This window comes from Nuphar pumila, chromosome 9, assembly GCF_984573655.1.
Source record: "Nuphar pumila chromosome 9, dmNupPumi1.hap1.1, whole genome shotgun sequence".
Classification (NCBI taxonomy): Eukaryota; Viridiplantae; Streptophyta; class Magnoliopsida; order Nymphaeales; family Nymphaeaceae; genus Nuphar; species Nuphar pumila.
In genome coordinates, this window is record NC_143257.1 from 2,235,401 (window position 1) to 2,262,444 (window position 27,044).

Genomic DNA, 27,044 nt, shown 5'->3' on the forward strand with positions numbered 1-27,044 from the left:
TTGCATCTCTCTCCCTCTCTCCAATGATGTATTGTAATAAATATATATATAAGCAAAGCATATATCACTCTTTCATCTTGGATTATTGGAATACCATTCTACCAAATACTAGAAGCTTATAAAAGTCGATTCAACATCACAATATTTTTGGCACACCAACAGTGAGAAGCATATATATATGGAAGGAGGACCGTTCAATCAAAGGAATATCCAAAATCTACAACTAATGATAATAGAGGGCGTTCCTTCTCTATGTGTTTGAGTTTTTCATCAAACGGACTTTACATATTGGATTCATATAGTGAGCAACATTTTTTTGGATTATGAATTTTTTATGTTTAGATGCATTTTTGAAACCACTAAAAATCAACGGCCCACAATACTGTGTATTGTAAAGTTTTAAACGCATTGTTACCATCAACTTTTCATGTTTCAAAAAAACATGCCTATATGTACTAAAGTTTTTGTGTAAAACATATTTCTTGCTAAATAAATTATAAAGAACAAATATATGAGGTCCCATCGATGAGATGCTCAAGAATTGAAGAAGGGAAGTTGTTTGATAGTTCGTTTGGTTGTAGATTTTGAACCTTGATTTGTTGGACCTTCATCATCTTTTTACCTTTTCTTTTTCTATGAGGACCTTCATGCTCATGAACTCAAGTTAAATCACAAGCCAAATTATAACACATGTTGTGCAACATGATAAGGTCTATCAGTTTCCAACTGATTCGACCCTACCACAATCTTTGCCTTATCGATCTTTTTCATCTTATATTTGCCAATTGTCTCCTTCATTTTATGCATCTTACCCTGATCTTCTTCCATTTGGTATTTTCTGAGTGCAAATATAGTTTCATCCCGTGCACTCTCTTTGAGTTTATCTTCTCCGTCGAGTAACATTTTGTTACTTGCGTTTTTATGCAAAACAGTTTCAGTGTTATGGCTTATGAATGGGACAATAAAATAGGGAAAGATATTAGCCTATATTTGGTCAAGAGAGAGGATGGAATGGTATAAAAACTTTGATGGATAAGTTGTTAACAACTACGCTCCTCATGTAACAATGACTCGATGTTCTCGATCATCGTAGTTAGAGGACCGGGCTACCAAATATTATCATAAGTGGTAGATCCCATTGGCTTCTACAAAAGTTCAGATGCATCCCTTGTCATCTATGCCGCTGGAGAATTTTCTCTAGATCATTGGTCGTCTCCTTAAGAGCGGACTCAGCTAGTTGTTTGGGGTATCAAAAAACATAGAATAACAAACCCTCAGACAGTCTCAGTTGTTTCTACATTTTTTTGGTGTCCACCCTCAAGACAGTTAATTATCGAAAAAAGATTATCATGCTCATTTTACTTATTCTGAATTGCACATCACAAAAGAAACAATGCATATGTTAGTCTTGTTCTGAATTTTGATATATATGCACTTACCAAATTTTTATAAGTCTAACCTTTTTTGTGGGGTACAAGTGTTGATTAGATCGATACAACAAGCGATGGTGCGATTACGTGACGATATCAAGATTCCACTATTTCTCTATTGTTTTGCTCTTGAGCACGTTTTATAATTATGTATAAGTTTTTTTTTTAATTTCTCTTTCATATAAACCTTAATTATCAAAAACCTTATTTTGAATTTATGTGGTGTCAATGTTTATATGGAGATACAAATCTATTGTGTAAAGGAAGGTTTGCCTGTAATGTGCCCAAGGTTTTGTTAAACTACCATTTTAAACTTTGAAAAATGATTGATTGCAAAGCTTTAAAGTTTGCATAAAAAGTTTACAAGTTTGGGATTTTGGGGTGTTACAGGCGGTGAAGAGAGGGAGGCAAGCAAGGTGCCCCAGCTGCAGTCGAGTGCCACTGGTGGTAAGGTGGTGGTGCGACAAGGAGGCGGTTGGTCTCTAGCCAGCTCTCGTGAACACACGAGAAGGTGACAAGGGGGGGGGGGGGGTTACAAGAAAGAGAGAACATGAGAGAACCAAGTGAGGGGATAGGTATTTATAGCCCTCTCATGCATGAAAGCATGAGAGGAAAGGGGAGGTTAATGGGAAAAAAAGAGTGATGTGAGAGGGGGAGTTGGTGAGTGAATTAGGGAGATTGGTGAGGGTTTTAGGGAGGAAAAAGGGGGTGACTTGGGTATTTTCCCTTGATGGGATCCAAATGGATCCGATGTGGGTTGACCCTCTTGAGTCCCGACCAAGATCCAATCCCATATATATATTGTTAGTTTGGATTGAGTTCACCCAAATATATCCAACCCAAAATCCCGCAAATTGATCCCCTCTTGGGTTAGACCCAAAAAAAAATTTAAGTGTGTTGGCCCCTAAAAAAATTCAGATCCACTAAGGAGAGTTTTAAGGATTTAATTGAACTGGGTCCAAAACCAAGAACCCTAGTATCCAAATAGTGTGGATCCAAATTAAACTAGATTCAAAATTATCCTACTTGGGTTGGTCATCTTGGATCTTCATCAGGATTCGTATCTGAATGAGTTTGAGATCCAATCTCAATCAAGTATGTTGATCTATTTGGATCTCCTACCAATATCCAAACCTGTACACTATTTTAAGATCTAGTGGATCTTGTGTGTCCTAATCAGACATTTCAAACTTAGGTTTATATGGGTTGATCCTCTTGGATCCTCCATTAGGATCCAAAGCCAAATGTATTTTTAAAACCTTGATGTGCCTGTGACTCGAGGCACTTTTATACTAGCAATGCAAAGATCACAATTTGCATCATGTATTTTAAGAGGAAAACCCTATGAGTATTTCTAGGAATTTTTGCATATTTTTTTATGGATTACGAGGTAAGGAGTTTTATGCCAATTATCGATAATTATATAATATTAAAATATATATATGTGTATATATATTGTACATGTGACCCGAGGCTCTTTTATGCTAGCAACGCGAAGATCACAATCTGCATCATGTATTTCAAGAGGGAAAAGCCTATGAGTATTTCTAGGATTTTTTGCATCTTGTTTTATGAATTATGAGATAGGGAGTTTTATGCCGATTATCGATAATTATATAATATTAAAATATATATATTTATGTAAAAGGTATGTATATATATTCAGTAATATTTCTTAATTTGATTTACTCATGTGTTGCATAATTTATATTCACATGCATTGGATATTTTACAAGTAAAATATGGTATTTATGTTTGCATGCATTAGATAATTTATGAATAAAATATGATATTTATGTTTGCATGCATTAGATATTTTGAGTAAAATATGATATTTACATTTACATGCAATGGATAATTTATGTTTGCATACTTTAGATATTTTACAAATAAAATATGTTATTTATGCTCACATGCATTGGATAATTTATGTTCGCATGCATTGGATATTTTATGAATAAAATATGATACTTACGTTGGAGAATTTATGTTCTCATGCATCATTTGAAATATATATACATGAGCTGAAATATGTATTGGTGATTTGATATACACAATTGAAATGTTTTGACTATGCAATTGCAGGACTTCGACTATGTGGACAGCGGTCTCACGTATATTGAGTTCTTTGATATGCATCAGAAAATTTTGAATTATCTTGACTTATTATTCGAGTAGTATTTATGTTGAATGCCAGATTTATTAAAGTATCTTTGTTGGTTTTCAAATACAAATGAGTTATCTTTTGGAAAACCTGCATACTCATAATTTAATGCATAAGAAAATATGAGGTTTCAATTGGCCATATTAGGAAGTCAATATATATATGATGATATGGTTCTATATGACACTGAAATGTCGCATGATATGATAAACTATTTATGGCATATGTTAGAACTTGTGATTCAAAAAATAAGACTGATGCCTTACTGATTATAGATGTAAGATATGTTTTTATTTGTACTGTAAGGCATATAAGGCATATAAGGCATACATGTACATGTGTTAGTTTGAAAAGAAGCTTGGGTTGGTAAGAACCCTTATGGATGCAAGAGTGTACCATAATAAGAATATATGCACACATAATAATAATTGAGTGGGTATCACCATCAAGATGCTCAACTGGTTTAAAAGAATCGGATCATAATGAATAAATTGTGATGATAATATGTAAGGTTACCCTGAAGGAGATCCTTCGGCTATTAAGCCTCGAGCGCCAGATTACTTGGGCCTAAGAGAACTAAATTCAAGAATGAGAAATTGTGTTACATTGCTTATTTTGAAGTATGCTGATTATGATTACTATCACTTAGGATTGAGTGTTGATATTAAATTGAATGTCATTAATTTGTATTTCGAATATATGTGACAAAAGCATGAGGATCTTTAGCATGGTTCTGAATAATGTTATATGATATTTATGAACTTCATATAAAATTATGATTGATGTGAACAATCCATGATATCATGTTATATTTCTTTTGAATACCTTGTCCCTTCTATCTGATTTCTTTTAATTTTATAGATATCTAAATTGATGAATGGTAATATCATTAGAATGTATGTTTTAATGTTGTGTAATTACTTGTGATCTGGTGTGTACCTAATAGGCTTTCATAAGTTCGTTCCTTTAACATTTCAAGTATTGAGTAGTTATGGTGATGCGATGGCAGAATCATGAACCAGACTTCTATTCACTTTGGGTTTTCCTAGGACTTGTATAAGAAAATAGTTTGAATATTTAGAGACTATCAAATGAGTTTTCATGACATTGGTATTGTTGGTTTTATGTTTAAACTGCATGAGTTTAAAAATAGATATGAATGTTTTTTCCTGCTATGATTTGAAATTTGATTCATAAATTTAGATTTACTATGGTGTACCTAGTCCCAAGTCCTAATGGGAAGTAGATTCAATCTTATGTTTTTGGTAAACACATCTAACCCACCCAAAGTTATACTTACTTTGATTAACTAAAAGGTTTATGATGTACTATTGTTTTAGTTTTAAAAAGACCATTTGCAAAATTTTAAATTTTTCCTAAATTTTTCAAGTCAAAAACTTTTGGAGCATTAGAGTGTCAGCACCATGATCCAACAGGTCTGATATGTTGAGCACATTACTATTAGGCGCAATTCACAAACTTGATATATAAGCTCCTAACTTATGCAAATTTAAATTTAACCACCTTGGGTTTTAAATTATAAAAATGTGTAAGTTTCTTAGAAATTCCTCAGATGGCTACCTTGACCTAATTTTTACTCATCTAACAATAATTAATAACACCACCGTGGAGTCGTCGGTATGGGCAAAGATGAAAGAGGTTGTTGAATTTATGTCTCAAAATTATGCATTCACCTAGTTGAAACTCTTGACTTGACTTTGACCAAGCCACCTAGCTAGGCTAAGCTCATGGTCATGCTTAATTTGACTTCAACTTTCTACCTTTCTTCAAATTGGCCATTAGAGAAATTAATTGATGGTCATTATTAAACACTTAAATGAGTTAGCAGTTATATGACTATTGGATACCAAATTAAGTTAGTTGTTTTCAAATGTTAGTCACTAGCCATTGGATATAACTGTTACACATTTATTTTTAAATAGTTGAACATTTATTCATGATCATTTGACATTTATTCTTTACCATTGAACCTAAGCTTATATATAATAGGATTCTTTTGTGAGATAATCATCTCTTTTATTCTGTTGTATCTCATCCCTCACTTTTTCTATCTAAAGCTACTCAAAGGTGATCGTGTCATTGTAGGTGACCTCTATAGTGCAAGTTGAGGTTGTGTTTAACGTGAGAAGGCTTGTTTGGTAAGAGCAGCTAGTGCACGTCACCTTATGTTGGAACGTTGCAGGTTCAAAACCCAATGTTATAGTTGTATAACTGATAGGGGTCGGCATGCCTAACCCTAGCTAGCCTTTCAAAACAAAAAAAAAAAGTCATCAGCTGAGATGCACAGATTTGCGAGATTATTCCTTTTCTACTACAAAAATCTTTGTATGATAATAAGTGACCAAACAATATCTTGCTTAGTGGGAATCAGGGGTGTCAACTGGTCGGGTTTGGTTCAAACTCAGGTGAACTCAGACTTAGATCTATTTTTCAGTATTGTATCGAGTCCAGACCCAAGTCTAATTGGGTCAACTATAAGAGAAACCATACCCAGACCCGATAAAAACTACATGAACCAGACTTGGACCATGCACGGTAAAATAATATTTTTTATCATTTTTATGTCGAAAATTTGCGGGTCGTAATCGGAACTCGGGTTTGGCCTGGGTCTGGTATAAAATTTTACAAACTATACCTGGATCCATGTATTAATCAGACCTTCGAGTCTTAATCGGGTTTTCTTATAAATCACCATACCCAGACCTTATAGGGTTTGATCGAGGCCGGGTCGGGATAAACTAGACGCATTGACACCCTTAGTGGGAAGTATGGGCCGCCTGCAAGGCCAGGGATCAAACTCGACTAGTGCGCAAGTGTGTCAGTCACATTCAGAGGTGAATCATGTAAGGCAGGGTGGTCGTGAAGCCCCACCCGAGGTTTTCCCTCACATCGACAAGGTTTTTCGTCCTAAAAAAAATAATAATAATAATAAGCTTGTTTTAAATCAACAACTCACGAGCAATATACGTCTCTAAAACCTTCTTAGCGACCCAAGGATTTTGATTTGGTTAGGTCCACATGGCATTCAAATTATTGTTTTTTTCTTTACTATTGTTTTTTATGAAAATAACTTTATAAATGCAATCTACATGGCAATCAAATGATTCACATGATCACATTGCCATGACCAAATCTTACATCAGCACCAAAAATGAATATGTGAGGCCAAAAGCACGTAGATACAGTGAAAAGATCAAGTGCAATATGATTACACAAATATTTGTGCATTAAGCACTTGATCACCCTCCATCTTCTTGAAGACAGGGCATGTCAGGTGTGGTACCCAAGACCTTATGGAGGGCAATCGGGTGCTTAATGCACAAATTTTTGTAAAATCATATTGCACCCGATTCAGACTTGTAGATATATGGGCATCCAAAATGAATGATTTTGTAACATAGAGTGAGAGGGTATGGGGTATATAACGATGAATGCAAGGAATGTTAAGTTTGGGTCTAGGGTTGGCACTTCTAATGATGTCATCCATGTGGTTTGCACACAAAACTCCATTTCTAAAAAAAAATTTAGAGTGAAAAAGCCACTTTTAGGGTGTGTTTGATTACCTTGGATCTTCATCGAGGTGTGGGGCCCATGCCTTGATCCAACCTCCTTACAAAAGCTGGATCTCAAAACTGAAGCTTTAAAATCCAGTTTCGGCCAACATTCCCCTCAGTTTCGAATCTCTACTTTTAAAACTTTAGTTCTTAGATCCTATTGTGGTCAGAGAAGTGTTATGTTAACCATGGATACTTTAAGGAAGTGATTTGACATCTTCACCGTCCATTGATTTATCTCACAAGTACCTCATGGTCTTTGTGCATATTGTAGACGGTGAGGATGCCAAATTACTTTCCTAAAAGTAATTTGGCAGATTACATGATTTGTTCTCATGGATCAGAGTCAGTGTCTTAAGTGTAAAACTTTGTTACACCACTTAATTGATTATTTAGGTCGTTGTTTGATGTATTGTTCCAGTGGAATTCAGACAAAAATTCTATTGGGAACAGAGATTCCAACAAACGTTGGACTTGGTAGATGCACAGAACACATCTTCCACATTAAAAGAAAAAATTGTTTGTAACACCCCCTTCCCTGTTACGGAAAAAATTGGACGTGGGAAACGAAGGGATGTTACATGGGAAAAAAATAGGCGGGGGAAGGGGTCCCCAGACTCTCTCTCTCTCTCTCTCTCTCTCTCTCTCTCTCTCTCTCTCTCTCTCTCTCTCTCTCTCTCTCTCTCTCTCTCTCTCTCTCTCTCTCGTCGGCCACCCAGCAACTGCCATCTTCGACAACCACCGCGCTGACCATCTCTGATCACCACTGAGTCGTCGACCATCGGATTTGTCTGTGTCCTTTGAGCCTTGCTCTTCTAGCTGTGATGACACAACGTGCTACCTCTCCCACCCGGTTATTAGGCAGTGGCCGCACCACCACTTTCGTTTCTTCCACCGGCATCAAGGGGTTTCGGCCTTGACAGCCACCGGCATCAAGGGGTTTTGTTTCTCAACCTGCAAAAGGGGTTTTACAAAGTGAAAGGGGTTTTGATAACTGGCGTCAAGGATTTCGGGGTTTCGACGACCGACGTCAAGAATTTCAACCATCACCGCCAATCCAACCTGGTGAATCACATGGGATTCGGCAGCCGTTTTTCCAGATGGGTGTCAGAGCTCCTTATCAATGCACAAGCCATGGTGTCCATTAACGGGGTAAAGGGTGAGCAGTTTTCATTATGGCGCGGCCTACGGTATGGATATCCGTTATCTTTGCTTTTGTTTAATACATTGGTAGAAGGACTTGTGGTGGTTCTTAGACGCACACAGACAAAGGGTTTCATACAGTCATTGGATATCCAAGGTTTTTTTGGGCATATTATACAATATGCAGACGATATGCTAGTCTTTGGAAGGGCTTCACTACAGCAGATGCTTCGCGTAAGGCTTATTCTCATATTTTTTTCAGCTTTGTTCAGGCTGAGGCTCAATGAAAATAAGTGTTCGGTCATGCTTCTGAATGAAAATCTGACCAGTCAAAACGTAGTGAAAAAAAATTCAACTGTGCTTTAGGGCCGTTGTCGATCAAGTACTTGGGGCTCCCCCTACAAGTCAAGTCAACCTCTAAAACATCATGGGCACCGGTTGTTGACAAGGTGTGTCTTAAGCTCCAGTCTTTGTGTGTCAGATATTTGTCTCTTGCAGGCATAATTACTTTGATCAGGCATGTTTTGTCAGCGATTCCAGAATTTTTCATGTCGATTTGTGTCATGTCGGTCAATGTTGAGCAACAGCTTAAGCGCGTTCTGTCAAAGTTTTTGTGACGTGGTGTAAATGGACCTTATAAGAGGCACTTGGTGGGATGGGACTCCATCGTTATGCCAAGACCTACGGCTGGCTTAGGAATTTTTGCTTTGCATAAAAGGAGTATGACATTGGCTGTGAAGCAGTGTTGGTTGGCTCATACTTCACAGAATGCATATGCAAACTTCCTCCGGCTGAAATATGGTCTAATCGATATTCGCTTGTTGTTCGTCGAGGGGCTCGTGGACCATACATATCACATTTGAGGAAAATGTGGTTTAGGGCATTGTGTTTGTTTCTTGACAAGGATTTGGACGTGGGGGTAGACAGATCTTGGCTTCAATGGGCAATCTCGAATGCGAGAGTTTTCCAAGTCCACAAGGTCTACCGTTCTCTTTTAGCTCTAGGTCCAGGTTGGATCCCCAAAAATGCTTTATAGGCGAAGGGACCATCTTCGAGGACCAAGATATTGGCTTGGTTGATTCTTCATGACCGGATACAAACCCATAACAATATCAAGAGGATGGAGTTTCAGTTTCTCAATTGGTGTGTGCTTTGTCGACAAGCTGAAGAAACTACACAACATTTTTTTTGGTCTTGTGAAGTGTTTCGAGAATTGTTTTCTAAAACTTGGAGGGCTTCATCAGTTGTTGTGCGGGAGGGCTGCTTTGCGTTAGATCTTATCCTCGACCTTGCTATAATTAGACGCGAAAAGAAGTGGAGGACTATTTGAAGAGTTTGGTTATTTACAGTGTGGTGGTTCATATGAATGGTCAGAAATGATGCTACTTTTCAGAATGTCCCGTTCAACCTTAATTGTTTGACTCATAGGGTCTTGGCTAATGTGTATGCTATTTTTCGCATATATCTCAAAGACCTGCCTCCACCACCAACCGATCCCATCTAGATGTTTGTGGTCCTTGATGAGTTTTACGTTCTGTGTTCGGGTTTTTTCTGTTATTTGTGTAAATGATGTTTTCATGTTTTGTTGTTGTGTTTGTGTTTGTGTTTGTGCTTGTGCTTGTGGGACTCAACGCTTTGTTGAGTTTCACTTTTAAGTAATGTTGATCGCTTTTCGACTCTCTCTCTCTCTCTCTCTCTCTCTCTCTCTCTCTCTCTCTCTCTCTCTCTCTCTCTCTCTCTCTCTCTCTCTCTTTGTGTGTGTGTGTGTGTGTGTGCAGGCTGGGCGAGACTACTAACAGTCGGTGAAGCCACTGGCGATTGGAGAGGAGATCGGCGAGGCCACCAATGAAGTTTGGAGTCTGTGGATTTTTTTTCCTCTTCCTTCGGTTCCGTTCTTCTTCGTTTCTGTCATAGCTCGCTGAAACTTTGGAGGTATGACTCCTATCCCCATCTTCCTTCTTCTCTCTCTTTTCTCTGGTCGGCACTACATCTTTTTCTTCTTCTTTATTTTTTTCTTGATATGTGATTTTAGGGTTTGATGAGATTCGTTCAGGATTTACTTTATTTATCCATTTAAATTATTAGGTTTATGGTTAAGGTTTCTTGGTTCTCTGTTTCATTTTTTTCTTCTGTCTTTTATTTGGTGGATGCGATAGGATTGCAATTAACATTGAAATTATTATGGCCTTCAATTTTAGGTTTTCCATGTGTGTTTTATTGGTTGTGGTTAAGGTTTTTCATGCATATTTTATTCAATTAGGGTCTTTCTCCCTTTTTTATTAGGTTAGATTTGATTAGGGTCTTTCCTCTTTTTTTATTTTCTTTGATCTTCTTCTCTCTTTTTTTTCTTCTTTTCTTCTTTTCTATTAAAATCTTAATTAAGGTATTCTCCTTCTTCCCCATTTTGATTTTTTTTATTTTATTTGATTTTCTTTAAACATTTTTTTTAGTTTGATGGCTTGTCCATGTTGTCCGTAACAAACATTGGACTTTAGAATATAGAACGGTTGAAACAAACATTGGACTACTGTTCTGTTCATTCTGTTCTTCTCTTCTGTAATTTCATGGACAAAACCATCAAACATGCCCTTAAAAAACAAGAGCATGGGGTCAATTTGTTACTATTTTATTCTTAGCGTTTCTTTTCAGATTTTCTTCTTTCAACGGTACCATGTTCCCAACTCTGTCAAATCCTCTTTTTTAATCAAAGGCCAATATTATTTGATCTTCTGCACATTGGAAACTTTTTTCTTGGTTCTACCTTTTAGCCTTGTTTAAGTCAATTAAAAAATGGCAATTCTAACCTGAGTGTGATTGGATATAATTATTGATATTAGGTTGCAATGCATATGTTCAAATGCGGTACACCTCCTTCCAATATCATGCTAGTCGATAGGGTCTACTTAGCCTGCAGCAACCTAAGATCTTTCTTTTAAGCAACAACTGAGTTATATCGTCACCCTCCATTACCGTTTAAAAAAACCAACAAAACTCCGGCCAAACTCACATGGTTTCACTCCCCGGAGGCGAAGGGTAAGCCCTCGGAGTTTTACACTGTCAGGACAGCGACGGTAAGTACAGCAGACAGAGCCAGCATGAGGTGGTTTCTTTGGCAAAAAAACAACTAGCATGGCTTAAAATAAAATTACAGTATAGGTCATCCTAGCATGCGTATTGAAGATTAATTTCCATTTGTACCTTACATATTTATTAGTATAATATTTTTATGTCAAAAGATTAATAAAAGACAAACTATGGTTTTTTTTTATATATGTTTTATTTAATTTGTTAAACACTAGGGCTGGTAATAGAGCCGAATGAACTGAACAGGGCATGTTTGGGCTCGACTCATCTATTAGTTGACCGAGGTTGTAACTTGGCTCGTGTCCATGTTTAGCCAAGCTGAGCTTGACCTCAGCTAGTGCCTCAACGAGACAAGCCAAACACAAGCTGGCTCGTGTAAAATAATCCATGTTAATTATCTGGTAAAATATATATGTATATATTACCTTAAAATTATATGTATTTTATATATTACAATAATAGTTCATATTTTATATATTTTCAAGCATCCTCTTCTTTATGCTTAAATTCTATACATTTTTCTCTTTATATTTTTACACTAAAATATATATATTATACAAAATATTTTTTTTATCTATACGAGCTGAGCTGAGCTGAGCCGAACACCCTGTGTTCAGTGTTAACTTGTTTAAGCTAAATGAGCTGACAGGTCAAACTGATCTGAGTCACGGGCTGCTGAGGTCGTTTACCAGCCCTACTAAATACCAGACTTCTTAATTGGGTTGGAATAGTTTATGTCCTTGAAGGATAAACCTGTGAGGGGCATTGCTACATCGGAATGCGATCCAAAATGTGATACTAGCAAACAAACATACTGAGCATACTGAGCACATTTATGGAGTCAAACTGAGAGAGAGAGAGAGAGACTGTTGACCTGGTCAAAGGATCAGTACATAAGTGCCCCACTTACATCATGGTATGGTACTCATGTCCTGCACCTTGCCACACCAACCAATCTCTCTCTCTCTCTCTCTCTCTCTCTCTCTCTCTCTCTCTAACCCAACAAATTTGATGAATGCTCAGGCTTATGCTTATCTTTTAGATAGGCTGATCAGATACAATGTAATTGCACACTTAAGTATGCTGCTGCACCTGATCACGCTTCATTTTTGAGTTGCAGCCTGTCAGTTGAGGGCAGATGGTAGATAAACAGGCATAGCAGCACACTTAAAGCATGCATTCACATGTCACCTGATCTCAGTTGATTCTGAGCATCAGCCCATCACAATCCTATCCCTTGGTCTTCACGCTCATATTGGATTCCCACAATGCTCATAATAAAAATAAAGCATACCCTAACCATAACCCTCACTGAAGAACTCACCAAGAGAGAGAGAGAGATGGAGGGAATGAGGATGGCACCCACCAGCGGCGAAGGCACTGGAGTGCAGCAGAAGATGATATCGATACATATGACCTTCTTCTGGGGTAAGGACGTGGATGTACTGTTCGATGGGTGGCCGGGGGGGAGGCTGGGCCTCTACGTCCTCTCCCTGATTTTGGTGTTCTTGGTGTCCATGTTGGTGGAGTGGCTCGCCTTCTGCAAGTTGGCCCGGCGGGTTTCGCCAGATAGCGCAGCGGCGGGGCTGCTGCAGGCCCTCCTCTACACGCTGCGTGTGGGATTGGGCTACTTGGTGATGCTCGCGGTCATGTCCTTCAACGTGGGCGTCCTGCTGGTTGCCGTTGGCGGCCATGCCTTGGGCTTCTTGCTGTTCGGGAGCAGCGTCTTCAAGCGTCACAGGGAGAATGGTGAAAAGCATCAGAATGGGCTCCCAAGATCCTGTTAAGACATACATCTGCTATACCTATGTTGGGACTCTCTCTCTCTCTCTCTCTCTCTCTCTCTCTCTCTCTCTCTCTCTCTCTCTCTCTCTCTCTCTCTCTCTCTCTCTCTCTCTCTCTCTCTCTCTCTCTCACCATGTTTTCCCATTTCATGGTAGTTGTTACCATTTCTTAACTCTTGGTAATAGTCTCTCTCTCTTCCCTTTCATGGTAGTTGGTACGGTGGTACCATTTCTTGAATCTTGGTAATTTTGGCAATGCAATGGATTAAACATGAGGAGAATGATTCAAGCGCGTTCTGTGATTCTTTCTTTTCCAATCTCCCTGTGGTTGTTGACACAAATATATAGAATGGGTTACGTGGGAAATTTTATGCCAACAAGTGTTTGAGTTTGCCTGGTTTGGTATTGTTCATGAAGAGGCTGCTGAATACAGGGGTGTATTTTTAACCTTTTGGTCGTCGTGATGCTTGGCATGAGAACCACACAGAGGAAGTGCCCCTTGTTTCTTCGAGGCTCCGTTTGTGGTTTTGAGGGGAGAAAGAAGCCTTTCTTTCTACTCTCTGAATAGATTACCGAGAAAAATAAATTAAAGAAATGATGAGGCTGAGATGAGATGTTGGTGGACACGTCCCATTCGAACTCATAAAATAGGCTTAGCAAACTGAACATGAACAAGTGTTCAGCTTGGCTCAGTTCAGCTTATATAGGTTCATTAGTAAACTATTTGGATATATTTTATATCATGAAATGTAGTCTGTAGCCTACAAGGGCCTGGCTCATCTGGTAGGGGTGACTTGCAAATATCATCAATTTGGTGGGACGTCATAAATTCAAAACCCACTCGAGCTTAGTTTAATAGGTTTATGGTTCAAACCCATAACCTATGTCCAGTTTTACAAAAATAATTGTTTTAGTAAATGAATCAGTTGGAGCTTGGCTAATTTAGCTCAGACTTACTATGAGTTCAAACCCAGAACAGAGCCAGAAATCTTGGTTAGGGTGGGCGCACACACACATATATATATATATATATATATATGGAGAGAGAGAGAGAGAGAGAGAATTTTTACCAGTCTTTCAAGTTGCCAACTTTTTATTTTGGCAATAAGAAAAATGAATAATATACATAAGGGAATTTTTATGTGCAGTTGATTTATTTGTGTCCGAACGAGAACATCACGAAATAAAGTGTGCTGGTTCATAAGTCACTAAATCAGCCAATTTTTAACTAGCAGATGACAAGTGTCAGTATAATATTAAAAATATATAAAAAAAAGTTGAGTCAGCTCGTTGCGAGTCAATTTTTGGCCAGTACGATACGACTCGGTCTGAATCAGCCAATTCACAACCATCTAACACAGGGAAAAAGAATAAATTGCACCTAGCTAAAGTATGATTTTAGTGACACAAGAAATCCACAAACCAAAAAGGAAAATCTATATGAGCACTTGGCAGATCATGATGATTGTGTTTTTAATGTGGTATAGTTAAAGTGATTGGATTAACTTTCTTTTTGGGGGGGGTGGCATTAAAAGATGCGATCACAAAAGAAATCTCACAATTTTTGTTTTTGCCAATTTTCTCCACTAAGAAATTTTTTTTTTTGGTATACGTTAAATTTAAAGAATATAGGGAAAACGATTAATAACATATGGAAGAAATATAAGGTTTTAAAAATAAAATATTAGTCTAGCAAAATATGGCCTGTTTCATTTATTTATTTACTTAATAATGAAATATTTTGCACTTGGGGACAAGTGGGATAAAGCATGTTATGCTTTTCCACAGATTGATATCACTCAGCTAAAGCTTTTCTCTGGTCCCCAAGTGCAAAATACTTAATAATGTTAGGCATCAAGTATATTTAAAGTGCTTAAGAATAGATAAAATAACCATTTTAACAAATGCTAATATGAGAAAAGTGGTATTGTGCTGAATAAGAAAAATGCAATCAAGTAAAGAATTTCCCACAAAGTTTAGTAGTAATTAGTGTAGAAACATGTCCATTTCTGAGTGGAAGTAAGCATAAAATCTGCACTTGTAGACCCTGCTATAAGATATACAAACAAAAATAAATAGGCTATAAAATAGTAATGACCATGCAAATGTGATCAGAAGGCAAACTTCATTATAAATTGATCTAACTACAGCCAAATTATACTAGAGAATCAAATACTTACCGGCCCAATATTCTGAGAATATCCCAACTGGTGCAGTATTGAGATTTCAACCTGCTTTAGAATGCATAGCCACCATCCTCATGGATTGTCCTCTCTATAATCTTGCTGTTAGGGGGGCGTTTGACTGCTTGTCCAAGCTTGGACAGAACACACTATCCAGCACAGACCTGACTGTTCTTGTCCAGGACACAATGTCCTGTGGGACCTCTTTATTTATTTATTTATTGAACACTGTCAATCCCCCGCCCCCCTCCCGGTCACCGTCCACATCGTTCCAAGGGGGAGGGGTCGGTACGACAGAGTCGCGCAAGACGCCTATTCAAACGAACCCTTAATTTTCAGTTGAATCATTCCGAACAGCAATATGTCCCGTTTCTTGTCAGAAAGTCCACATCTGAATCTGAATTCTTTTAGCCAATATCCAATTAGTTGGATCTGGTATTGGTCATATATGACCCGAATCCAAACCATTTATATCCTTAATTTGCAGAATATATAACTACATAAAGAAATCAATTCATGTTAATCGAATGAATGGAAGTTCAAGAGAACCTAAATGAAGAAAGGCTAAAGCACATCAACCATCGGTGATGTGATCATTAATTTATTTAGATATATAACGTAAAATAATAAGACATTAACAAATTAACAAACCTAAGACCTAGGTCATTCTGGAGCAGAACCGATCGAGGAACAGATTTCATGAGAAAGTCTACTAGGGAAATTCTCATGGAGCAGTCAGTTAGTTAGGAAACAAAGTATCTCATGATTGACTAAGTCATACTTTTCTCTAAATATATATATATATATATATATATATATATATATATATATATATATATATATATAGAGAGAGAGAGAGAGAGAGAGAGAGAGAGAGTCCTTCCCCCAAGCGAAAAACCCCGGTGGGGCCCCATGACCACCCTGCCTTACGTGGCCCTCTAAAAAAAACTGTTTGATATGTTGGAAAATAATCAGCTTATCCTTGAAAAAGAAAGAGATCATTTTTTATGCAGTGTCACTGCATGCTTAGCATACAGCTCCACTATTGCTGACCATTCATCTCAAGAAATGCCAAGATGGATGCAGGCAAGTCGCTCCACATTGCATATATTGTGAATCAAAAAGGAAAATGTGATTATCATTCAAAGGATCCATTTTGCTTATAATAATTTTAAAAAATGGTAAAAATTATGTGTTTTTCTAAAAACCTTATAATTTCTCAAAATTCACCTGATGATCAAAGCTGCAAAGAGTTGAATGTAAAAGAATTATTTTAACCTTTGCATGTGCGAATTTTCTCTCAAATATGTACCTAAGTAGTGCATCCAAGATTTATGATAGGCTGTCACAGATTTTTTATCTAGAAAAATGAAGGATTTTAAAAAAACACAAAAAAAAACAAAGAAACTAGACAGAAATATTTTTTTATTGATATATACTTGATTTGTTGAAAAATGATGAATGAAAATTGAGATATAGTCCCAACAACGTTCCTAAAACAAGAGATTAAGGAGTATAGTTATGCCGATTCTGATTATTCTATACTATTTTTTGACAATCTATGCCAAAATTTTGAAAAATTAATAAAAATGATAAAGATGGATTATGGCATTTATTTTTCTACACCACAAAGATCACATTTATCTGATGAAGAGTTATAAAGAAACATTCTTTGAAAGATAGACTGTTCAGTTGTTTCTATCTGTAGATCATATTTTGTTCTGTTTTTATAACTCAAAAAAAGAAACTTATAAGGGTTTCTTGTTCTGACTCAAAACATTAAAGTTATAGTGTCTATGTCTCAGCTTTTTAATGACTATAAAAATACAGGTTTTTAAAGTCAAATCTAAGATATACAGATTCGATAACGGAGACTATTCTAAAGAAAATATATGAATATGTGAACTTTATATATACGGATTTTCTCATATATATATATATATATATATATATATATAGAGAGAGAGAGAGAGAGAGAGAGATTTTCTTCTAAACATGTGAATTTTTTTCTTAAATATATGCAAAGTCTCTCTTTTATCAACATGATCCTTTTACATCTAGCTATTTGTTGTTTTTGTCATCAGGCAGATTTGAACAATTATTTTTTTGTAATAAATTTTTTTGTTCATTCCGTCTTCCTAAATTAAGGGAGGCAACTATATCCACTAAAGCAATACCCCCATCTTATCATATTTTTCTAGATAAATAAGTGGCTTTATGGATAAACCAGCCCCAAGATTAGAGACCTAGTCGTGATGGCTGCCATACTTAAGAGTCATTTTCTTGGCAATCGTAAAACCATGTGGGCTTATCCCTTGCCTTGCCTCTAGGGAGTCACCGCGCTTTGGCTTGCGCAAGAAGTGACACATATGAAATTTGAACCTAAACCACCTGCCTAGCAGCCTAGGTCTCATCCCACTATGCCAAACCCGACTCCTCTTGGTCTATGGATATTTCTTCTCTTTTCCGAGTACAGAAATCAAATAGAATCTCGAATTGATTGGACATGAACCAAGTCATTGCAACACAACCTAACTGGGCCACAAAAAATTGGGTCAGCTTGGTCAGTTCTTTCTATGTTTCCAACAGGTCTACACCTGAACCCACCTTAAGTTAGTAGCACAAATTGGTGGTTATTAGAGTATGAACCTCAGTCAGACCTGAAACAAGTCTGAGGTCTGGCCATTCCTTGACGTGGAACTGGATATGGATCTGAAGCAGATCTAACCAAGTTGGATGGCCCTTGCACGTGAATTAATTAGGTGGATCCAGATTTTACCCAGTAAGTACACTGCAAGTAGGTATGCAAACGGTCCAGATCCAGAACAGCTAAACACATGAGGGATTCTGAACAGCCAAAAATTGTTAAACCTCCATCTTGGATCCAACACATTTGCATCGGTTCCTCAAAGTCAAAATTGTTAAACCTCCATCTTGGATCCAACCCATTTGCATCTGTTCCTCAAAGTCAGTGCACAACCTGGACCAACTGCGTCCAACCCATATATCTAACCTCTTTACACTTCCAGATCCCAGTTCGGATCCACTGACACCCAGTCCGAACAATAGGGCTAGCTAACCGAGTTAAGATCCCGCTCATGGTCCTGTTTTCCATGTGTGGCAAAGTGAGAGAGAGAGAGAGAGAGGCGTCAAAAAGCTGGTTTCATGGTTCTGTTTGGGAGCCGGAGATGAAAGGGGAGATGGTATTTAGTGACGGTTTAATTAATACCACCTACCTTCACTGGTATTTCGGAACTTTCGATCAAGAACATCTCCATCAAGTGAGATGTAATATTGCCAAAGAATTATCAATGAATCTGTTATATCTAATATGACATAATCTGCGCTCAGGCTTCACAGAGGAATTTGCCAAAGACAATGTAAAACTTAGAGAGAGTTGATGTTTTTTCACAATTCATTTTCAAGATATGCGCTCTGACTGTTAGATTTGTTAAATTTATCTTATTTACTGTGTTTTTATTTAGGGTATGGTAAATGTGAAAAATGTAATTTCTCATTTTTAACTTAGGTAAGTTTCAAATTTTAAATTGCTTAATTCAAAGAGGAGATAGAAGAGATCATCGTGAATCCCTTGAGTGAATTGGGATATAATAGAGATCGGTGACTTGTTATCGTCATCTTTTATTTTGCATTGTATATACACTACAAGAAAAATGTGGATTAGCGATCGACGTTATTTGTTGTTCATCCATCGCAAATCCGTTGCTAATACATTTAGTGACGGATTAGCGATGGATTGTGTCAGTCACAATTTTTTGGTCGCTAAATAGCAACATAATTGATCTGTCATTGATTTTGTCGCTAATTTATGATAGATTAGCGACAGACATGATCTGTCACGAGTCTGCCGCTAAATAAGCACGAATTCGGTTTTGCGACAGATACATATTTGTCGTTATTTTAACGATGGATTAGCAACGGATTACATTTCATCGCAAAACCAAATATTAGCGACAGATAAAATCCGTCGCTAATCCATCACAAAATTTTAAAAAAAATTAAAAAAAAAATGTTTGAAATATAAATATCGAGAAAAAAATTCTCGTTATACAATTTATATAAGTTGTGTATAAAAGAAAAAGTACATATAAGCATAAAGTATTAGTGTTGATAAACAAAATTTAATGAAAGTTTATTTCTCATGAGAAATAAGTATTGCATCTGTATCATAAATAAAATAAGATGAAGAGTTTGTTTACCAAAGCATTTGCTAACACCAGTTGCTTTATCAACAAAGACTTTAGCACTCAATACTTGACCAAAAGACTGAAAAGCATTTGCAAGATCCTGATCACCAAATTCTTGAGGAATCTGATAAATAAAAAGATTTGCTCCAGAAAGACCTGTTTCACAAGAGATATTTGTATACATCCAGTTAATACCGAAACAATCATTAAGTATACCTTAAAATTGAAACAAATACAATACCTCAATTCATAGTTATTTCACTGACCTTCAAAATTGTTGAAGAAACCAAACCACAAAGCAAGTCCTAAAATGCATCCACATAATTAAAAAGAATTGATGATAGTATTGCAGGTAGATGTCTGACCATACCTTTACACGCTTTCTATCCAAATCTTCTGTGCCACAAATAGGAAAGACACCCAAAACAAAGCAACTTAAAAAGAAATGGTAGACCTGATGCACATAAAAAAGCAGAATTACTGACAACTAAGGAAAACGGATACCACAATAATCTACAAAAAGATGTATATGGAAACATATCAACTCTAGAGCAACAAGTAATATATCAGACATCAAATGCAACAGTAAGAGAGTTTTTAAGAGATACTCTGATCTACTCCAGCTTTACAATGGCACACTGCCATGATGCAATTTCTATGAGCAGCAAGACATCACTCTTCCACATTGAGCACTGGATCAATCCCAAGCGAAGGAACAATTAAAAAGAATAAAAGAAGGGAGAAAGAAACAATTTCTTCCCCAAGAGAAGGAACACTTTTCCACATTGAGCATTGGATCAATCCCAAGCGAATGAACAATTTCTACAAGTATCAAGACACCACTTTTCCACATTGAGCACCGGAACTCTGCGAGTTGCTCCTTCCCCATGCAGAGCATCCCCTGCCTGTCGACATCGGTGAGAACCAGACTATCAAGCGTCGGATGCTCTGCCATGATATGGGAGGAGGTAATGCCGGGCGGAGGCGGCGATCAGCGAGGTGATCGTCCAGAAGATGTGCAGCTTCAGCCCGTCGTTCGTGTAAAATGACTCTGGGATGTTTCCCTGGTCCTCGGGGCCGCAATTGTGGTCCCTCTCGGCTTCAATGGCAGATCGTCGCCAGCAGCGGACCACTGGCGGAAGGAGGTGGCGCCGAGGATGGCACAACTCTCGAGTGAGCTCCCAAACTCAGCCTTCCACTTGAGGAGGGTGCCGTCGTCAACGTCGAGCTTGTTGTTGGCGAGCTCGATGTGAAGCCAGCGGAGCTCCTTGAAGGAGCGAAGGACCTCGCAGGGGGAGTGGTGGGAGACCTCCACGAGGATGATGCGCTTGGAACCGATCATCTACTGGATGGCCTGGATCGGCTGGAGGAGGATGCCGAGGAGCAGATTGGCGAGGTGGGCGAGGACGTTGCCCGGCTTGGTGTCGCTGCCGATAGAGGGGTCATCGATGTCGCCGAAGATGATGCAGTCGACGCGGACGATGACGAAATCAGCCTGGGGGAGGAGGGAGGTGAAGCGCTCAGCAGAGCAACGGTCGAGGGCCTTCATGTTGCCTAGCTTGTTCAGGATGAGGAGCAACATGGAGTCAGGAAGCCGATCGAAGTGGTCCACCACCACCATCGACATCCCAAGCCACTCGATAACGAGAGAGAGAGAGGGAGGGAGAATTTTGCACCCTAGATTGATCGGTTTAAATCGAAAATTAGAGACAAAAATATTCTATTGCAAAATTCATTACAAATTAGCGACAGAATTATTTTGCCGCTCATCCGTCGCGAAGTTGCAATGGAGTTTGGGAAAGAATGTTTTCGTCGCTAATTAACGATGGATTTTGAGACAACGCAAATCCGTTGCTAATTCCAATTTTAAAGATGACTAGTTTTCTCTAGCTAATCTGTCGCAAATTTGAGATGAATTATTTCCGTCGCAAATTTTCATTGCTAATCCGCATTTTTTTTGTAGTGATATTATGTAATTTATAAAATATCAATAAAAAATCATAATCTTTCACCACTACATTTTTTTTATTTGATGTCATGATTTTTCTACACTGACTGATGGTACGAACAAATCCGCTTCATTCAAATACACAAAAGATCATAACTAGGTTTAAACACAACTATTTTACCGATTAAGTTGGCAACTTTGATAAAGAATTATATGATGTGTAGATATGATGGAAAGAAAAGGAAATATATTTGATTAAATTGAAGTCTTAGGACATGCAGAGGAATCACAAAACCCACAACCATGAAAGGCACTAGCCACCCACCCCGATCCCCCCACCACCAAAGCAAAACCATGTGTCTGACTTGACCCAACATGTGTTTGATGCATGAGATTCTCTTCACACCATACCTTCCCCACACAATCTGCCAACTTCACCACTTGAGCAAGACTGCCTGCAGGCACAGCATATGATTTGCTAGAGTTTGGGCCCCATGATCATTCATCACCTTAGTGCCTCTTATCATGAAAATTAATATCCAACACTAAATACCAAAGCAGATCAGATCTGGTCATATTGTATACAACCGATTCTTTGGTTACATTCATCCCCGCTGTGCATTTCACTTGATGAAGATGTTCATGACTCCCACTCATAATTCTCAAGCGCTCCGTGCCCAAGTGAGATGTGCAGTGGGGAATGAATATGACTGATGATCGGTTACATACAATATGACCTGATATGCTCTCATTAAATAGTGTGTAAAGGTGGGGAAGGGAAGGCCCTTGCACTGTTGGAGTCTAAAAGATAACTTGAGCTATATGGGTTGGAAATATAATGGTACCCTATGTACTTATGGTTGTCCTGACGGCAATGAGGGCAGATTAGGTGCAATGTGATTGTCACTTTTGGTGTGCTGCTGTACATGACAACCCACCATCTGTTGTTGGGCCCTACAACTGACATGCTGTGATGGGTAGGGGTGGCAATTTCTGACACTACCCGCCAACCCACCTCTTAGGCGGGTTCGGGTTGGGATTAAGCCAACCCGTTTAATAAACGGGTCGACCCGCGTAACCCGTTTATTAAACAGGTCGGGTTGGGGGTATGCCAACCCGCCAACCCGGCTGACCCGTTTAATAAACGGGTTAGGCGGGTGGGTCAACCCGCCAACCCGACCCGTCTACCAACCCGCCAACCTGACTACCTGCCAACCCGCCAACCTGAAAACCCGTTTACCCGACCCAACCCATTTATTAAATGGGTTGGCGGGTCGTGTCGGGTTACCCGTTTATTAAACGGGTCGGGTTCGTGTTTGCCACAGCCGACCCGTTTAATAAACGGGTCGGGTTCGGGTTGAGGTATGCTGACACGCCAACCCCACCCAATTGCCACCCCTAGTGGTGGGTGATCGGGTGCAGTACATTAAAAGTGTGCAATCACATAGCACCTGTTCCTCCCTCGAAAGCAATGGCTGGTTTCTTTTAGAATGCCCAAAGTGGTGGAAAGCAGGTGGGACTAGAAGAAGACAGACCGCCAGGCTGGTGCCTAATGACAAGCGCTCTACTTGTTTGGTAGGAGCTGTTAGTGCACTTCACCATGTGTTGGGACGTTGCAAGTTCAAAACCCAATGGTATGTTGTGTAACTGGTGCGGGTCTGCCTAACCCCAGTTTGCCTTTCAAAAAAAAAAAAAGTGGAGAACTCAGCTACGTTGCTCCCATAGCACCTACTCTCTGCCTACTAGAAGTCAGGTTGCATCTTCTCAATCAGACCTTATAGATTTACTTAACACAGTTTATTTGATAGGAATCATTTTTTTTGACATAAAATTAAGATTTTTTAAGTCATAAAATTTGTATATATTGTGAGCCGTTGATTTTTTAAGATTATAAAAAACCTGCATATATGTTATATTTTCCACTAAATAATGATTGTAGATTCTATATGTAGGGTCTGATCAATAAAAAAATGCTGAAAATTATTGAAAATTTGAAGCTTTTATTAGGTGAGAGTAGGTACTGTGAAATTATGGTATCATTATATATAAATTAGAGGGTAGGTAAAGCCAAAGTAATAGCAGATGAGACATATCTTTAGGGATGGCAGTGGATCGAGAAGCGGGGCTCTGCCCCGCCTCGTCCCTTTTGGATCAAGGATGGAGGACATGAAATGGGGATGAAGGAAGGGGTGGAGGTTAAAATCAAAACCCATGCGGGGATGGACTTACGCTTCCCTGTCCCGCCCCATCCCCAATCCTTCTTGAGGGATGGCAATGGACCAAGGGAAAATGGGGCCGCCTCGCCCCATTTGAACCAGGGATGGAGGACATGAAACAGGAATGAAGGTTTGGATGGAGGTCTGGATTTTGAGACGGAACTGGGGTCGAGACCTTTCCTTCACCCCCACCTCAGTCCACTGCCATCCTTACAAATTTTAGAGATTGCATGCAATGCATCCACAGCTGGTGGAGGTCCTACTCAACTATTAGAACACTTTTTTTTTTTTGATAGTCAAGCTGGAGTTAAGCAGACCTCTACCAGTTCATTGAATGAATTATCAGCTATAATCTGTAAAAAAAAAAAAACACCCATGCAAGAGCGGGTGCCGATCCGGGGGCAATCTTTCCAAGACTCGTACAGACCCAAAATCACTCCATTGTAAGCAAGCTTACTGATGAAAGAATACAGTTTTTTTTTTTTATTTACGATGAGGAACTCGATCACTTAGGATCGCGACACATTGTCATCGAGATCTAGTCATTCCTAACGTCACACCCACCGTGAGATCTCATTGTTGCAATTTGTTCTGACAAAATTCGACTCTGCAGATGTGATCTACAGGGTTCTTTTAGTGAAGATTGGTGTTTGAATCGCCAAAATCTGACTTATTTGCACAACTTGTCATCGATGCAACAATCAATAGCCATAAAAAATACTAAATTTTATTATTTAAAACCATATTTTAAGTTAAAAATATGAAATTCAAGAGTCGACTCCTGTCAAATCAATTATGTGAGATCCAATTGGTAGGGTTTGTTTTAATAGAAATTACTTGCAACTGTGAGATCTCACTTGGGTATGACGTTAAGGATGACTGGATCTCCATTCACCCCTGTCCTGAGTGGTGAAGTGAAATTGAACTTAAAGATGGGATTTTCAAGAAAGATACTATCCAAGAGTCGATACCTATCAAATCAATCATGCTGGGTCTAATCCGTAGAATTTGATTTAATAGGAACAACTTGCATGTATGACATGCAGGATCCCTCCACTACTCTGATTTGACATCTTGATCTTTAGATAATATTTCATCAGCTTTGATTTGACATCTAGATCTCTCATTCGGTTCCTTGAATTTAATCAAACCAAACTACCTAATTTGATAACCTTTCAAGTAGATTGAACCTATCCTAAAAAAAACTGTGAATCAAATTCAATGATCTAATATCCAAATGCAAAAGATCAGAATGAGGTGTTAACTACACCAGATATGTCTGCTACTGCACCACATGGTTCGACCTCCTGGCCCACGTTTTGAATTCGAACTTTTGAATCCAACCCTTCTCTGCAGCATGAACCAGCAAACAAAGTAGCTCGTCTCCATCTTTTAAATAATGCACTACATACTTCCACAGGCCAGAGAGAATATTGTACTCTGGTTGAAGTATACTGATTGCAGCAGAATGCTTCAATTGTATTGCCCAGTACTGACGGCTAGAGAATGAGAAGGATCAGTCTAATTCTTCAAGTCATGAACCTCAATCAAGAATGGAGAATCCAAGGTCCGGATCTGAGACAAACCAAGATGGTGTTGGTTCATACGGGTCAGACGAATTGGGTCCGTGCACCGACTAGGTTCCTTCTACCAAGTTGTGCAATGTCCATATGCAGATGAGTGAGACTCAGTCCAGCAGATGAGTGAGACTCAGTCCTGAATGTGAGTAACAATAATGTAGGGGTATCAATGGGTCGGGTTTGGTTCGGATCCAAGTAGAACCAAACCCAAACCTAACTTGTGTAATCTCAGTCCAACTTCCAGGCAGGTTCTTGGGCATGTTTCAAACACCCAGATTTGGAGTCTAAAATGAAACCATCTTCAGGAGTCTTGATCTGGACTTGGTTCCAACTCAATTTGTTTGATCAGATTCAGATGTAATTAACTAAACCAGTTTCAGACCAGGACCACCCTCTATTATAGTCCAGTACTGCTGACCATTCAATGTGATTTGGATGCCCCTTTCCCACATGTTTTTTTTTTATAACCCGAAGAAATCGAACCCGGACACCGAGACATAGTTCTCATCCCAGTGGCCTAAAACTTTGATGCTAGGACCCTTGCCCTCAGAGCCTATGCTAGGTGTTTGCTTACTCAAGGGGTAGCACCAGCGGGAATCGAACCGGAATCCTTCGTATTGAGTTGGCCAGGCTTATTTAATCGATAACAATGGTACTGTTTCTACAAAGGAGGGAACCAGATTGTTTTTTTAATTTATAACTCGAAGAAACAGCACCTGAGACAATGACCTGGTTGCGCTGTCTCAGCCTGCCATACCTATGGTCATACCGGCAGCATAAAACTCCAAGGATAGGACCCCTGCCCCCAGAGCCTATGCGACGCATTGGCTTGCAGAGAGGGGTGACGCCCCATGAAAATCGAACCTTGACTGCCGGTCTAGTAGGGAAGGCCCCATCCCACTATGCTAACCCCCTTGGGGCAACCTAACTAGATGCTCATCTGGCAGGGCTAGCTGGTAAATGTCACCAAGTTGACTGGATGTAAATTAGTAAGTTTCCATCAGGCCAAAGTTGGATGTATTCACCAACAGGGGCTTCACGTGATTGGTAGGAGTTGTCAGTGCACATCTCCTTGTGGTGGGACGTTGCAGGCTCAAACCTCAGTGGTACTTTGAATAGTAACTGGTGGGGTCTACCCAACCCAGCTTGCATTTAAAAAAAAAATTGGGTAAAAGACGGGTTACAGGTTTTAGGCTAAAGAACTCGGTAAGCGAGACAACCTAAATAGGGTGAGATTTAATAAATAATAAAGGTAGAAGAAAAGAGAGAGTTGAAAGAAGAGAAAGCATCATTCAACATTACCAAAATACATCCAACGAAATATTGGACGAGAGAGGAACATAGACGATGACTGTGCACAGTTCAGAGTACAAGTAGATCCAACCCCCCATCTCTACTATGTAATTTAAGAGCCAGATACACATCAGACATAAACCGCTGACTTAGCGTTTCGAAATTAAATTTGATGCCCCTGAAAAGGATATCGTTTCTTTCAATTCAAATCACCCACCATGCTGAAAACAACCATACCCGCCACAATAATCTCTATTTTTTTTTTTCGTTTCGTAAAAATCATGGGACCAAGCAAGAGGTCCTTAATAACAAAACTCGAACGAGTTTGAACAAGTGGTGCACCCCAAGTTTGAAAAAATAGGTCTAGAACTACCGGGCAAAACCAAAATAGGTGAGTCGTGTCCTCTACTGTCGCAAAGAACACATGTACGGATAG

At 38.7% G+C, this 27,044-nt stretch overlaps 2 pseudogenes; one reads left to right on the forward strand and one right to left on the reverse strand.

Moving 5' to 3' along the window:
* The first annotated feature begins 12,751 nt into the window (after positions 1–12,751).
* Positions 12,752–13,183, forward strand: LOC149828185 (copper transporter 6 pseudogene; annotated as a pseudogene).
* Positions 13,184–20,171: 6,988 nt separating this feature from the next.
* On the reverse strand, positions 20,172–20,913 carry LOC149828186 (F-box protein At4g18380 pseudogene; annotated as a pseudogene).
* Between the last annotated feature and the right edge of the window lie 6,131 nt (positions 20,914–27,044).